The sequence below is a fragment of the Peromyscus maniculatus genome, chromosome 1 (assembly GCF_049852395.1).
Source record: "Peromyscus maniculatus bairdii isolate BWxNUB_F1_BW_parent chromosome 1, HU_Pman_BW_mat_3.1, whole genome shotgun sequence".
Taxonomy (NCBI): domain Eukaryota; kingdom Metazoa; phylum Chordata; class Mammalia; order Rodentia; family Cricetidae; genus Peromyscus; species Peromyscus maniculatus.
The window spans coordinates 22510125-22525443 of record NC_134852.1 but is presented as its reverse complement, the minus strand read 5'-3'; the positions used below and the strand labels follow the sequence as shown (position 1 = coordinate 22525443).

At 35.8% G+C, this 15319-nt stretch overlaps 1 pseudogene across 1 annotated transcript in view; it reads right to left on the bottom strand.

The window, feature by feature from the left end:
* The window catches only part of LOC102920934 (sulfotransferase 2A1-like), a 39401-nt pseudogene extending 25904 nt beyond the window's left edge, over positions 1–13497 (bottom strand). Inside the window, exons 1-3 of the transcript XR_013051177.1 lie at positions 13244–13497; positions 12172–12380; positions 10402–10528 (exon numbers count right to left, since the gene is read on the bottom strand). The product of XR_013051177.1 is annotated as a sulfotransferase 2A1-like (transcript). The remainder of the gene's footprint in view (positions 1–10401; positions 10529–12171; positions 12381–13243) is intronic.
* Between the last annotated feature and the right edge of the window lie 1822 nt (positions 13498–15319).

Below are 15319 nucleotides of genomic sequence, written 5' to 3'. Positions count from 1 at the left end.
TAGCAAAAGCTAAATCCACCGTGCACCACGGAGATGCCTCTGTATAATCTGGAGGCAATCTGCCATGCTACAGGTCAAGCCCACATGCCACAAACCTGCCATACTCAAGCTCCCAGCCTGCTGTTGTCCTGACAGACACACTAGGAAGCTCTTGTTAGCCCCCTTTTAGAATATTTTTTAAAAGCTTTCTCAAGTTTTGGGTGGAAACTCTTGCCACATGTTGGGCACCAAATGTAGCTTGAAGCTTTCATGTGTCCTGCCTAACCTACAGCCTCTCAGACCCAATGTAAACACACAGAGGTTATATTAATTATAACTGCAAGGGCAAGGCTCAAGCTTTTTTTCTATGTAGATAATCTTAAATTATTCCATAAATATTAATCTATGTATCTTTATATGTTCTGTGGCTTCACCTGTGTCGCAATCCATGTTGCTCCGTGGACAGTTTGCTGGCATTTCTATCTATCTCTCTCCCTTTGAACTTCCTGCCTGCTTCTAAGCTGCCTTGTTATAAGCCAAATAGCTTTATTAAACAACCAATTGGAGCAACACATATTCACAGCATAAAGAAAGACATTACCCCCATCACAAAGCTGTCCTCAAACTTGGTGTCCTCAAACAAACATGGCCTTGCATTTTTATCTATTCATCTCCACCCAAATAAAACTTACATCATCCGACTCAGTCTGTAAATTTATTATTTGTTACATTTGAATAGATAGGTATCCATTTTGAGACCTAGTGGCTGTATCCACAACAAATAACCGCAAAATTTTAGTGTCAATGGTGATTAATATTCAATAACCTGTCATGTATGTACTTGCCACCTGGAAAACTTCCAGAGGAAGTGTGAAAGCTCCAGTTCCAAATATGTAAAGCATGGTAATTCATAATATGACAGAAAGGAAGATTACCATCAATAAAGCAACCTGTTGAGTGAAATCAAATGAAGGTATGTATCAAGGTTATATGACCACATTAATAATTACATTAATGACCATATTGAGGTAAAAGTGAACTTGTAGAGAGAGGAGGGTTGTGAGAGAAGAGGAGAGAGAGTAGAAAAAGGAGAAAGAGACTGGGAATTGTAAACATGTATATGTGGAGAATATACAAATCTCTAGAAACTTGTAGTTAAAGAAATGAATATTAAATTGTTTATTGTATTTTTATTTTTGTATGTTTATGTGTTCTTATGTGAGTACAAGTCTCTGTGTGTGTCTACAGAGGTAAGAATGTTGGTTTCCCCTGAAGCTAAGTTATAGGAAGTAGAGAGCTACTCTGTGAGAGTTCTGGGAAACAAAGCACCTTCTTCTCCCAAAAGCATTAAGGTCTTTTGGCCAGAGCCATCTGTCAAACTCCAATGATAATATAGTTTTAAATAATTGGTAAATTACTTACAATAATTTAAAATAATTGGTAAATTATTTAAAATAATTGGGTAAATTGATTATCATATTAACCTGATGACCAGATCTCAGTCTCTGTAAACCATGTAAATTAGAAATGGAAAACTGACTCTACAAGTTTTTCTCAGGTTCTTCCAAATGTTGTGTGAGATGTGTGTACCCACACAGACATTTATGCAGACATGTACCCTAGAACACAATAAATAAGAAAAAAATAAAAGTAAAATATGTCACAGTGTGAAGGCAAGGTGTAAGATGTGGGACAATTCAATAAGAATAAAGATAATATAAGAAGAAGATATGAGTGGGAATTCCATGATATTTGTCACTCTATGGGAAAAAATCTAAGAGGTGCTACATTAAAATTACCTACTGTTAACTTGCAAAAAACCTATAAATGCTGTGGAACAGATTTTTAATGAGGAATTATCTGGATCACATAAGCCTGTGTGTATATCAATGAAAGATTGTCCTGATTGTTAACTGATGATGTAAAAGGTGAAGAATTATTGTGGCAGCCCCATTTTCTACTCAGCTGTGTTCAGGAAAGCATAAGGTAGGAGAATATTAACTGAGGGCAAGAAAGCAAGAGCAAACATATTTATTGTCTCTCTACTCTTGTATGTGAACTCACTGTCTTAATTACCTGCCTAGGCTTCTCATCAAAAATAAACTGTAACTTGGAGTTGTAAAAACTATTAACACTTTTTTTCAAGGTTGCTTTTGGTTCAAACAGATGCCAGTTAAGATAAAGGAGGAATTTAGAACAGCATATATACAAGACCACACAGTATATTTTCCTCATAAAATTATAATTAAAGAAAATACATTGAAACTGGCAAGGGAGAAACACCAAGTCAAATGTAAAGGAAGGTCTGTCAGAAAACAGATTTTTCAACTGAGATTTTAAAATGCAGGAGGTCTTGGAAAGTTGTATTTCAAGTTCTAAAGACAACCAATGACAACTAAGACTACTGTACCCATCAAAACTGCTTCTCATTAATAAAGGAGAAAAAAATTATGCTAAAATATGCAAAATGAATTTATGACCATCAAAACAGCTCTACAAAATATACTTATAGGAATCTTTGCCAGCAAAGAGAAAAAAATGAATCCATAAGGCTGCAACAAGCAAAAGCTAACTTCAATGTTTAAGTTGACTCAACCTAGAATTATCTGAGATTTATAGAAATGGGTTAATTTAAGATATAAGAACAGTTAGCAAGAATCCTGAGCCATTAGGCCATACAGTTTGTAAATATATGTCTCTGTGTATTTAGTTGAGGGACACTAGTGGGAGAGATTTGCCGTGACTACCAGCAGGCCAGGACACAAGAAAACTCCAGGTACACGCTAGTAACTGAATATTAATGACACCAATTCCTTAACCCAAAGACCCAGAGTAGGACATTAGATTAAAGTACTAGGATGTTTATGTTTGCTGTAGTTCATCATATAAGGCGGCTATTTACTTACAATGAACTAATGGAGAAAGAGATTCTGGGAAAATGGAGCTATAAAACAGAGATATGTTGCTGATTACATAATAGACTTGAAGTCTATTGAGCACTTATAATCATTACTTCTTACTGCGTAATGGAACAATTCACGGGGAGAACTCTACAATTACAAACAGGTTCACCCAGTTATGCACAGAAAATAGTACTAGATGTAAAGCCATAGGCAAGAATCTCAGTACTTTCATTTCTAATAGTTAACACTTCATCTCAATAGAAAATAAATAGAATTAACTGATATCACAGGTAAAATGATCTTAAAAGACATCTATGGAATATTGTATCCAAAAACTGAAGAACACACTATGTTTTTAGAAGTCCATGGAACTTTCTGTAAAATAGACATATACAAGGTCAGAAAGAACATCTTAAATAATATCAGGGAAATGAAATAATTCCTTATGTTTTACCTCAAAAGTATAAAATAACTATGAATAAATAAGAAAATCTGCAGAACATAAACAAACTCATGGAGAGTAAACAACTTACAACTTAAGGATGATTGAGTCCTAGATAAATTCAAGAATTGAAAGATGAAATGAAACAAAAATACCACAATATTCTTTAACATATGGGATGCAATAAAAATACCCTAAGAGTGAGTTTAAAGGTTCAAATGAACTACATTGTAATGTCAAAGAGATTTCTAATGAATTAGCTAATGAATCACTTTAGGGCTTTGGAAAAGGAGTACATCAAACATCAAAATTAGTAGCTGGAAAGAAAACACTGACATTAAAAAAAAGTTAGTGAAATGAAAACAGCAGCAGTAACCAAACAAATCCAGAGAGTCAATGAAATAGTTTGTTCCTTCAACATATAAATAATATTGACAAAACTTTTGATAAATGTAGACATATTTCTAAATGGTTTTATTAAAGAAAAACCATGAAGCCAAATATAGGGGTGAAAGACTTAGAGAGATCAGGGAACTAGGGAATGCCACAAGCCAACCTTAACTCACCAACTCTGCAGCTTCCAAAGAGAGTGACATCCTATCTACCCAGTCTTATATGACTTGCTGTTTGCCATTTGATTGGTCTCCTAGCCCAGATACCTCACTTCCTCTTCTTACACATCTCAGTCATTTTCTGTCTCTCTGTACAGACCTCCAGGCCTCTATGGTTGGTACTGGGATTAATGGCATGTGTCACCATGCTTGGCTCTGTTCTCTAGTGTGGCCTTGAACACACAATGAACCTGCTTGCTAAATGATAGAGTTAAAGGCATGTTCTACCACTGCCAGACTTCTTTGTTTACTTAAAATGGCTTTCTATTTTCCCTGATCTAAGGGCAAACTTTATTTATTAATGCAAAAGTACAATGTCACCACATTTGAACACAAATACAATACAACCATGTATAAACTAAGAAAAGGAATAGAAACAACAAAAGATAATACAGTAAGTCATGAAAAGGGAATCATTCATTATGACAAGCACCAGTGAATTCAAAGAATTATTAAAGTTTACATTAAAATCATTCCACTAAATCAGAAAATCTAAAATATATGGATTAATTTCTACATAGGTTAAAACCTATCTAAATAAAACCAAGATGACATTTAAAAATTTTAAATAGGTAGATGTAGGGACAGGGCTCAGAATTTAAAAATAATTACTTTCATTCTAGAGGGTCAGGATTCAATTTCCAGTACCTACATGATATCTCACAATCCCATTTCCTGCCTCTGTGGCCACAAGACACATATCCAAAAACACACATACATGCAACAAATCCCTTCTACACATAACATAAAATAAACCTGTAAAATAATCAGGCCTGACCCTGCCTCTCATCTGCCACCTCTGGAGCCAAGGGAGGTCACAGCAAATACTGAGACTGAACAACTCAGCTATCACTGAAATTCATATCCTCAGCCTTTAGTTGGCTCTCACCAACATCTACCCTGTCTATGAGCTGCTGGAGATGATGGAAAGAGCTGGTCCTGGGAAACCATGGCCACAGGATTTCCTTGATTTTGAGATATAGTAGGATATCTGAGAGGAGTCTGGATGAGGGTCCAGTATTGATGGTGTGGCCGAAGCCAGAGGCCTTGAACCAGACCAGCCATTTATCGCAATGAACATTTGAAATTAAAGCTGTTTGGGCAAAAGTGTATGTGGTATGAAGCACACCAGCACCCAGTGCAACTATAATGAACAAATATACAAAATATACGGTGGGTATATACAGGTATATAATGAACAAATATACGGTGGGTATATACGGTGGGTATATATGGTGGGTAGATGTGGTGATATTCTAATTGTACTGAAATGTGATTTTGATTGCATGATAATAAATAAAGTTGCTTGGGGGTTAGATCTATTAGAGCCATAGACAGAGTGTGGCGGTTGTGGCACACGCCTTTAACCCCATAGGTCTCTGTGTGTTCAGGGATACAGCCAGCATTGGAGACATATGCCTTTAAGACCTGGGGGGCTGTAAATACAGACAGTGACGAGGCAGTCACGTGTTTGGGTTTACAACCAATGAGAAGGCAGAATGAGTATGAAATGACTGACAAACAGGGAAATAGCTCTCTTTCGGGAAGCTGGGACCACTGCAGGAGGAATGGTGAGATTTTAGCTCTAAGCTCTCACCTCTTGGCTTTCTCTTTTACATTGGTTCTGTGTTTCTTATTTAATAAGATGATTGGTTACATATGCAGACAAGTATGCCAGAATTGGAGACATGACAGCTGGGACTGGTATGAGAGAAAACTGCTGACTGATAGCAGAGCTTGTCATTCCCGAGAGGGGTCAGTGAGATATTTGTTTTTTGTTTTTGTTTTTATTTTTGTTTTCATTTTTTATTTTTTTTAAATATTAACATTCAAAAGAAGGTGAATTATTTTTATTAAACATGATAAAATGATCACATTTATTTGTTTTTTTTCAATTTATTTATTAAATTTAATTTTAAATATCAGCCACAGATTCCCTTGTTCTCCCCCCAACCCCTCCCCTACCTACCCCCAAGCCCACCCCCAATTCCCATCTCCTCCAGGGAAAAGACTCCCCTGAGGATTGAGTTCAGCCTGATAGATTCAGTCCAGGCAGGTCCAGTCCCCTCCTCCCAGGCTGAGCCAAGTGCCCCTGTATAAGCACCAGGTTCCAAACTTTGGACAGATCTCCCAAAATTGAAACTTAACAAAGAAATAAAGGACTTAACTGATGTCATTACCCAAATGGACCTAATAGATATCTACAAAATATTCCATCCTAACAAGAAAGAATATACGTTTTCCTTAGCACCCCATGGAACTTTCTCTAAAATTGACCACATACTTGGCCACAAAGCAAATCTCAACAGATACAAAACAATTGGAATAGCCTCCTGTGTTCTATCAGACTACCATGGTTTAAAGTTAGATTTCAACAACAACAAAAACTACGGAAAACCCACAATCTCATGGAAACTGAATAATGCTCAAGTGAATCACCAATAGGTTAAGGAAGAAATAAGGAAAGAAGTTAAAGACTTCCTAGAGATCAACGAAAATGAAGACACCACATACCCCAACTTATGGGATACTATGAAAGCAGTCCTAAAAGGGAAATTCATAGCACTAAATGCCCACATAAATAAGTTGGAGAAATCTCACACTAGTGACTTACAGCACACCTGAAAGCTCTAGAAAGGAGAAGAAGCAAAGTCTCCCAGGAAGAATAGACACCAGGAAATTATCAAAGTGAGAGGTGAAATCATTTTTATTTTCTTTTTGGTGGCAGGATATAAGGGTGGAGGATGGATCTGAAAGGACAGGGCAATGAGTGGGAATGATATACGTGATGAGAAGTTCAAAAGAATCAATAAAAATTATGTTATAAAAATACTGTAAACAACGAGTTTGCAAAAGTAATAAAAAATCTCTAAAACAGAGAAATGTTCAGACCAGATGAATCTTTCCAGACCTTCAGAGAACACAAAGATTATTGAACTGTTACATAAAAGAGGGAAAATAAGGCTCATTACCAAAGTATTTTTGAAGTATCATATTGATACAAGGAACAAAGAAATATTCAACAAAAAAATCATATAGACCAAGATCTATGATTCACATAGATGCAAAGTTTCTCATTAATACAGTTTGTTAACATATTCAGGAACTTATCAAAGGATAGTAAAATGGCTGAACAGGTAAAGTTGTTTATTGCCAAACATGAAGACCTTAATCCACATGGTCAACCTACACATTTGAATATACATGGACCCACACAATATGCATATATATGTACATGGACATGCACAAGTACACACACACACACACACACACACAGAGAGAGAGAGAGAGAGAGAGAGAGAGAGAGAGAGAGAGAGAGAGAGACAGAAACACAAACACAAACACAAATACACAATATATCAAAACACTCATTCACCATGATCAAGTTGACTTGACTCCAAAGACTCAGTGATGGACTGGTTCAATATCCAAACATCAATTAATATAAATTAAATATTATAAATGGACTCAAGAACAGAAAACCCATAGTAATCTGTGTAGATAAAGAAAAGAATTTTTGATAAAATTTATCATCCGCTCATGTATAAAATGCCAAAGAACTTAGATTAGAAGAAATATATTTCAACATAGTAATGGCCATATGTAAGAAAACTGTAGCTTACATTCCACTAGGTAGGGGGAAATCCAATATATTTCCAGTACAAGCAAGAAGAAAATGAATTGACTTCCTCAACTCTTTTTAAATATAGTACCAAATTCTAAGATAGAGAAAAAGATAAATGAACAAGTAAAAGCTGTACAAATAAGAAAAAAAAAAAACAAGTCAAAGTACCTATTCTTGAGCGATACAACTCTATCAGTGCAAGACTGAAAGTGTTTACCAGAAAACATTTAGATCTGATAAAGACTTTTAACAAAGTGACAGGGTACAAAATTATCAAACAAACATAAAGAGTTTTTCTCTATATCAATGATGAACAAATTGAGAAACAAATCAAAACCTGTGGTATGGAACTAAAATGTATACCATAAAAGAAAGGGAATGCCTCATATGAATTTTTAAAGTGTTCATCAACATTAGCTATCAAAGAAATACAAATAAAAACTCAAAACTACTTAGGAGTCCATCTTATCTATGTCAGAATGGCCTCCATTTTTAAAAGAAAAAATGCCAGAGTTGAAACATAGAGAAAATGTGTCTCAGAAACAACAAAAAAAAAAGACTAAAAGAAAAAAAAAACAAATAAATGTTTGAAGTGCATGTTGAAAATGTTTGAAAAGAGAAGATAATTTAAATATAAAGGGATGTGAAAGGAGTAGATGCAAGTAATGGACAACACTGTTGAATGAGAATGTAGGTAATGTTTTTCTTTTTCTAAATTTCTCATGGATTTGGGGGTTTTGTGGACTAAAACTGGGTGGAATATAAGCAATATTGAAAGTATAACATTTAATGTGAAGTTTCCCAGCTTCTCTTTTGCATACCAATTCTAACTGTATATAAATTCATTTACATGTATAGACTTTGAGTCTTGATAATTTTGGTGGATCTGGTTTTTATTTATGTGCAAGTTGCTTTATAATAATATTTATTTTTTATTTTTTTCTAAGTTTCAAAAAATGTGGGGAAATTAAAACACTGTTGGGATGGAAAACTGCACAGCAATTATTTAAATCACTACGGGAAGCATTAAAAAAAGCTAAAAACAGAAATTCCATATGACCCAGCTATCAATTCTTAGGTATATACTCAAACTAGGTCAGTATATACTACTATAGACTTATATATATACAACTACATAGGTACTTGAACATTTGTGGTAATTGCAGCTCTCTTCACAACAACTACAGAACAGTTATAGCCTAGATGCCCATCAACTGAAAATAGATGAGATTGTGATATGTACATACAATACAATTTCATTCAGCTTTAAAGATGAAATTACAAAATTCACAGTAAAATATTTGGAACTTGAAAATATACTTAAGGAGGTAAGACAAGCACAGATAGACAAGCACTGAATCTTTTGTCTCATATTTGGATTCAAGACAAATTCTTAGCATGTTTACCTTGATGTGTGTATAAAGGAGAGGAAGGCAGAAAAGAACCATTAGAAGAGTAGCAAGAAAAGAGAGACCTTAAGGAGAGAGAATCACCAGGGCACATATGGTATCAATATGAATGAAGGGAATATGAGACTGATTGTGTGGATGCAAAGATAGGGTGGGTAAATTAGGGATAGTATTAACCAAAACCCAGAATATATGAAAATGCCATTAGTTTGTAAGCTCATTTAAAAATTTATTAAAGAGTTTAAATCAAGGAGCTTTCATGAGCAGATACTAATGTTCCCAAAAGTTATTGGTTATAAAATGAAAGCTGAATTGCTATTATTGGGATACCTCACTAGAAAATGTTGCCTAAAATGGGCCTGGGGATCCAAATAATGTAGGCAATTGTCACTATTGTCAATTGCCCACAAAAACTGGTTGGTAAGAACTATTCCTTTCTCTTTTTTGCCCATTTTTTGCTTTGGAGACAGGGTTTCTCTGTGTAATTTTGGTGCCTGACCTGGATCTTGCTCTATAGACCAGGCTGGCTTTGAACTCACAGAGACCCACCTGGCTCTCACTCATGAGTGCTGGGATTAAAGATGTGCACCACCACTGCCTGGCTAAGACCTTATTCCTAAAGCCAATCTCATAGTCTTGTCACACAACATAAGGAAAGAAAACTGGAAATAGCTGAAATATAAATTTCTGCTGTATAGCCCTCATTGTATACAAAAGGTTTCTGTAGGATTCTAGTGGGAGATTCTTGTCAATAATATTACTCAGCTATGGACACTGATATCTAAACTTCAACCATCCATACAACATACACCCACTGGTGCAATAACTGCAATTGTGTTATCGGAGTAACCAATCATTTTCTGATTGATAAGACTTCACATCTGGTACCATCATCATGTTCAAATATTCATGATGAGAATGAAATAGGTCCTAGTGTTGTTGCTATCACTATTGCTTTGTTAACCACAAGGTATAACATCTTCCTTAGTACTAGAAAGACTAGATACTCCAAATATTGCCAGGATGGTTATTCATAGGTAAGCTGTAGCTGTGCCATTATGCAGTGGCTTGTGAGAGCAGGAAGATTTCACAATTAGGTTTGTGATGGTAATGATCCTTGTATCAACAGGTTGGTAGAGTGTAGAGAATTAAGATGGAGCCAAGAGAAATTACAGAATATATTGAAGGCTTGAGTTGTAACCAAGTTAGATAACATAAATGACTTGGGGGTTGAATCCCATGATTAAATAAACAGAATGTTGAAGTGAGTGCTTATAGTCTTAGAACTCATGAAGTACAGGGAGGAGGAGCAGATCTTCCAGGTAATCCCTATCTGCATACAGAATTCAAGGCCAGCCTAAGCTATATCACACCTTTTCTTCATAAATGTAACTGAGCCTCCCTCAACCCCTATATTTAACAGGACACTCACTATTTCCTTTGAGGAAACATTCAATGTAAGTTCCTAGTGATTCTGGATTATCAATAACTTTTGTGTTATGTAGGAAAAAATAAGCAGACACAAGAACATCTCTGGGATTTCTGATGACATAGATCACCTTAAATGGAAAAACATGTAAATGAATGTTAATATAGTCATAAACCAATTTGATCTGGCTTAGTTTATATGAAAAGTCAATCAAGTATCAATGAAGTTTCCAAAAATATTTATTATTTTTATTTGAACAAAATATGAAAATAAGTGCAAAATGTCTATATTTACCAGAATCTTCTTTTATCATTTTGATTTACACAAATATAACAGCAAAATGACTGAGGCCAGTAATACTGTAATAAAACCAACAGCAACAATAAAAAGACAAGATTGATTCAATACTTGTAAAGATCAATATTTTACAAGGTGAAAGACTATCTGTCCACTGTGAAAGAATGTTTTATATACATTGAATAATGCATACTATGCTAAATTTATCTTAAAATTGACAAAATAATTGGTTTCTGTAACTGTAACTATAAAAGATGACTCTCAAAAGAATCCTTATGCAGAGTTTAATGCTAATGTTTCATTGCAAAATGGTGAACACAAAGACACATGAGCACCTAAAAATGTTGAGATGGAAAGAAATGGGAAAAGCAACAGCAATTGGTTATGCAATATCAATGTCTTAGCCCTGAAAACATAACACAAGTAACATTGTACATACTGAGCAGATTGTACCAAGGTAAATAGGACTATGTAGACACATATACAGATGTAACAACAAATAATGAAAAAAAACAAAAATTTGAAAGACAGAAAAGAGGGCTATGATGGTCAGCCTGGAGATAGGAAGAAGAAGGGGAAATAATGTATGTAATTATAGTATAATCTCAAATCAGAAGAAATAATTTTTAAAAATTAATGAAACAAAATAAATATTTTGTCCCAATGCTCATTGTGACATTACTATATAATTCATCTTTTGGTCCTTAATTTCTCCAGACACAAGTTTTCTAAATCGACATAAGACACATAAATATAGCTTTATGATGACAACTTCACTGTGATAGTTTAAAGAGACATTATTTTCTACATTTCTCTTTGTGTTTAAGCATAAATAGTTATAGTTTCTAAGGTGTGGGGATTTCCACAAAACTTTCTTATTAACAATGAGAAATGATGTGTCACAAAATGGATATTTCTGATTCCCTTAGCAGATCCTCTATCAGTGATGTCGGTGATTTTTGTGGCTACTGCTCTTAATGGACAGCTAGACACCTTAAGACACAATGGATACAGATAAGCCATGGTTGTTGAACAATCTCCCATATTACAGCATTTGTGCCTGTTCAGGCTGCTTCCTCTATGAGCAACTCTGCTTGGGTGATTCACCCATAAGGTTTCAGCTATATATAGAACCAATTTTAGCTAAATGACTTTGATGACAACAAAACAGTAATATCCACTATACACTAGAGTTTGAGCTCTACTTGACCTGTATGTGTAGTCCATGAATGCCCTACTGTAATAACACAGTTTTTCACATTATATCTGCCCAGGATCACTGAGAGGTGGTTGATATTCTGGAATTCTGATATAGTCTGAGGAAGGGACAGATTAGCATCACCTAGTGCATGAAAATCCCAACTTCCCTCTCCAAATCTATACAGAATGCATTTCAGGCAGAGTTCCAGGGCCCAACAAAGTAGAATAAGTTCAAAGAGCATTTGGCCAAAGATTTCTCAACTACTGGACACTGACCTTGGCCTTGGATCTGAAGAAAGACTTGGGGAAAAGATGGAAAGGGAGGTGAGAGGACATGAGGCGTGGTCCTTCCGTAATGATCAATGCTGGAAGTCCCTTTTAAGTCTCTATCCAGGGTGAGCATTCCCAGATAAGCACAGACTGGATCCATTTGGGATTTCCCTTGGTCTGAATCAAGCAGACAATCTCAATCAGCCAATTAGTTCCTGAACAAGAAGAAAAATGTATTGACACTCATTTGAAGAACCATTCTGTTTCCGTAAATTCAACAATTCCAGATATTTGTCAGGGATGCAGTCATGGTATCTGTCCTAGAGATTGGAACATTTTATTTAATACAGTGTCATTAAGATGCATCCATCCTGCACTGTATGTATTGGTACTGCTTCACTTTAGCTTAAATATATTCCATGGTCTATTTACTATACACAATGTATTTGTGATTATATGCTCATTTGTCAATGAGTGTTTCTCTAGCATTATTCTCTGGGCTATTATCTGAATCCTTTTCCTGCAGCCCACTGTCCTTAGATTTTCCATCTTATTGCCCTTTGATGTTAGCAACCTAATACTTAACCAATGTTTACTGCTTTTGCCTCCCACCACATTCCTCCCCCAATGACCATGATGCCTTTCTTGGTTCCTTGAGTTTTGAGACTCTTTCCTCTATTTGAAGAAGATCCATGGTAATTCTTCTTCCTGAAGTTGTCCTCTCCTCCACATAATCTTATATTCATGCCTTTTTTCTTGATGCTCTTTTATCTGATTATTATCATCAATATCTCTTCCACACAGAGAGAAACGAATGCCACAATCTGCTTTAGGAAACACTGTCATTGCTCCAAGGATCAGCTCAGGCACTGCTAGTGCCTAACCTGCTCCTCTGACTGCATTGGTTAAGTGAGAGTTCTTCCTCTGAGTGAAACTGCTCTCAGATACAGCTCTCCAAGTCCACAAACTATTGAACACATGAGATATATAAAGCATTCCATTCACCACCTAAATGAAGGATGAATAAAGCCCAAAACTTCCACAGACAGTTCAGGATCATTCTCAATGATGTTCTTACCTGACATAGGATAACTCACTATGACAGTGTCTTCATCTCTGATCACAAACTTATCATGACTTTCTTCAATAATTTCTCTTTTATACACTGAAAAGGGAAAGGTATTCCTTCAAACCAAAAGTAGCCTGACATCCCAAAAAACTCTTTCTTGGTGCTGTGAGAATTCCAGCATTGATCACCTGTTCAGATTAAAGCAAATGCTGAGAGGTAAAATTTATAGTGCAGTCAAAGAATCATTAACATCCCAAAGTTTGTACAAAAAGAGCTGCTGATAGGAAGAAATACAAATTGGGGAAATCAGTCAAAGGTTGCTGTATTAAGCAACTGTGAACTTAATCAGAGATTGTTCTAGAAAATTGTGAGCCTGAGGTCATGGCCCCAAACCAGAAATTCAATAAAAAGTACTTAGACATTGAAATGAGGCTTAGTTAAAATATTTTCTAATACAATTAATCATTCTCAATAGTTTCAAATGTGGAAAAAAATTTACAGAGACCATAAAAAATGTTGCCCTGAAAAAAAAGTTGTCGTGTACAATCATTTTTTTTTAAAGTAGGGATTGTTTTGGATAAATATAGTGCCTTTGATACACCTCAGCCTCATTTTCCCCTCCATTGCCTTCCTCTCTTTTCCATATTCATAATCCCTTCTTTCATTTTCACTGATATGTTGGTATGATCACACATTTAATAACATACAGAGTCCATTTAATTCTGTTTGTATGTGAATAAATCCTTAGATGAGCACTAGGACCTGAACAACCAATATGGGATTTCCCCTCCTGAGGCAGTTGAACCTATCTTCATTGACCTGTTTTATTGGGTTTGTTTTTTTCCTCTATGGATAAGACAATGTAAAATTTCCCCTATCATTATTTGGGTAACAACTGTGCCATTATGGTGGTTCATTTGTATAAATATACTGGTGAGTGTTCAAAGGTGTATTGATCTGTCATGTCTGTAGGATATATCCCATCAACAGATATCCTCAGGCTCTGTGTTTTTCACAAGCCTTAGGTAGAACAGATTCATTGTATAAAAGTTTGAAACTCTGGGGGTTTGGTCCTGGTTTTGGGCCCCAAAATGTAAGTAACTTTTGCAACTCTGTGGTTTTGGTCCCAGGTTTTGGCACCAAATTATAAATTTTGCAACTCAGGGTGAAAGGTATCTTAAATATTTGGAGAGTCAGATGACAACTAGGACAGCCCTGACAGCAGGAGCTGCAATGAGAAAGCTCAGCCCTAGAGTGTGAGGTATCTGGGATACATCAAGCTGATAGGATAGCTCAGCCCTGGAGGTATCCCAAATACCTTGACTGGCTTAGGACAGATCATCCCTGGAGGGGAAGGTCTCCCAGATATCTTGAGATGCTAGGACAGCTCTGATGGCTGGATCTGCAATGAGACAGCTCAGCCCAGGAAGGGAAGGTATTCTGACTGCTCAGGAGAGTCAGGCTTGTAACTGCTAGGACAAATCATCCCTGGAGAAAAAGGTACCCTGAGTGCTCAGGAGAGTCAGTCCTCTAACTTCTAGGACAGCTCAGCATAAAAGAGTGATTTGAGATCATCACACCCAAAACTCTTTTGAGAAAGAAACTTATATGGGAAGGAGTAGTCCAGTAGAATGGCTTCCTCTAACAAGATTTAGAGAGTAGCTCACAATTGAACATACAGGGTGCTTTATATACAATATCTTCGGCATAAAGTCAACCAAATATTGTTTTTTTTTTTTCTGTTCAGGAATTGGTTAGTTTTATGGGTTAGAGGCAGTGTTGGCCTTAATATCAGAACCAAACTGTGTTTCTTTTCCTGGCTTTTCTTGGCATTTTCACACTAATTCTAAGGCTAGGGCATATTGCTTTCACTGACTCTGATTCTAGGGACCAAGAGTGTTTCTTTGGTAATGGTTTCAGAGTCAGGGCATGTTTCAATAATTGTTATAGATTTTCCTATGAGTCCATGACCAATCTAGGATCAGTTTTGGCCTCATTATCAATGTTAGATATGGGTTCCATCTGATGGAATTGGATTTAAATCCAGTAATAATGGTGTTGACTATTCCCATAATATTTTTCTAT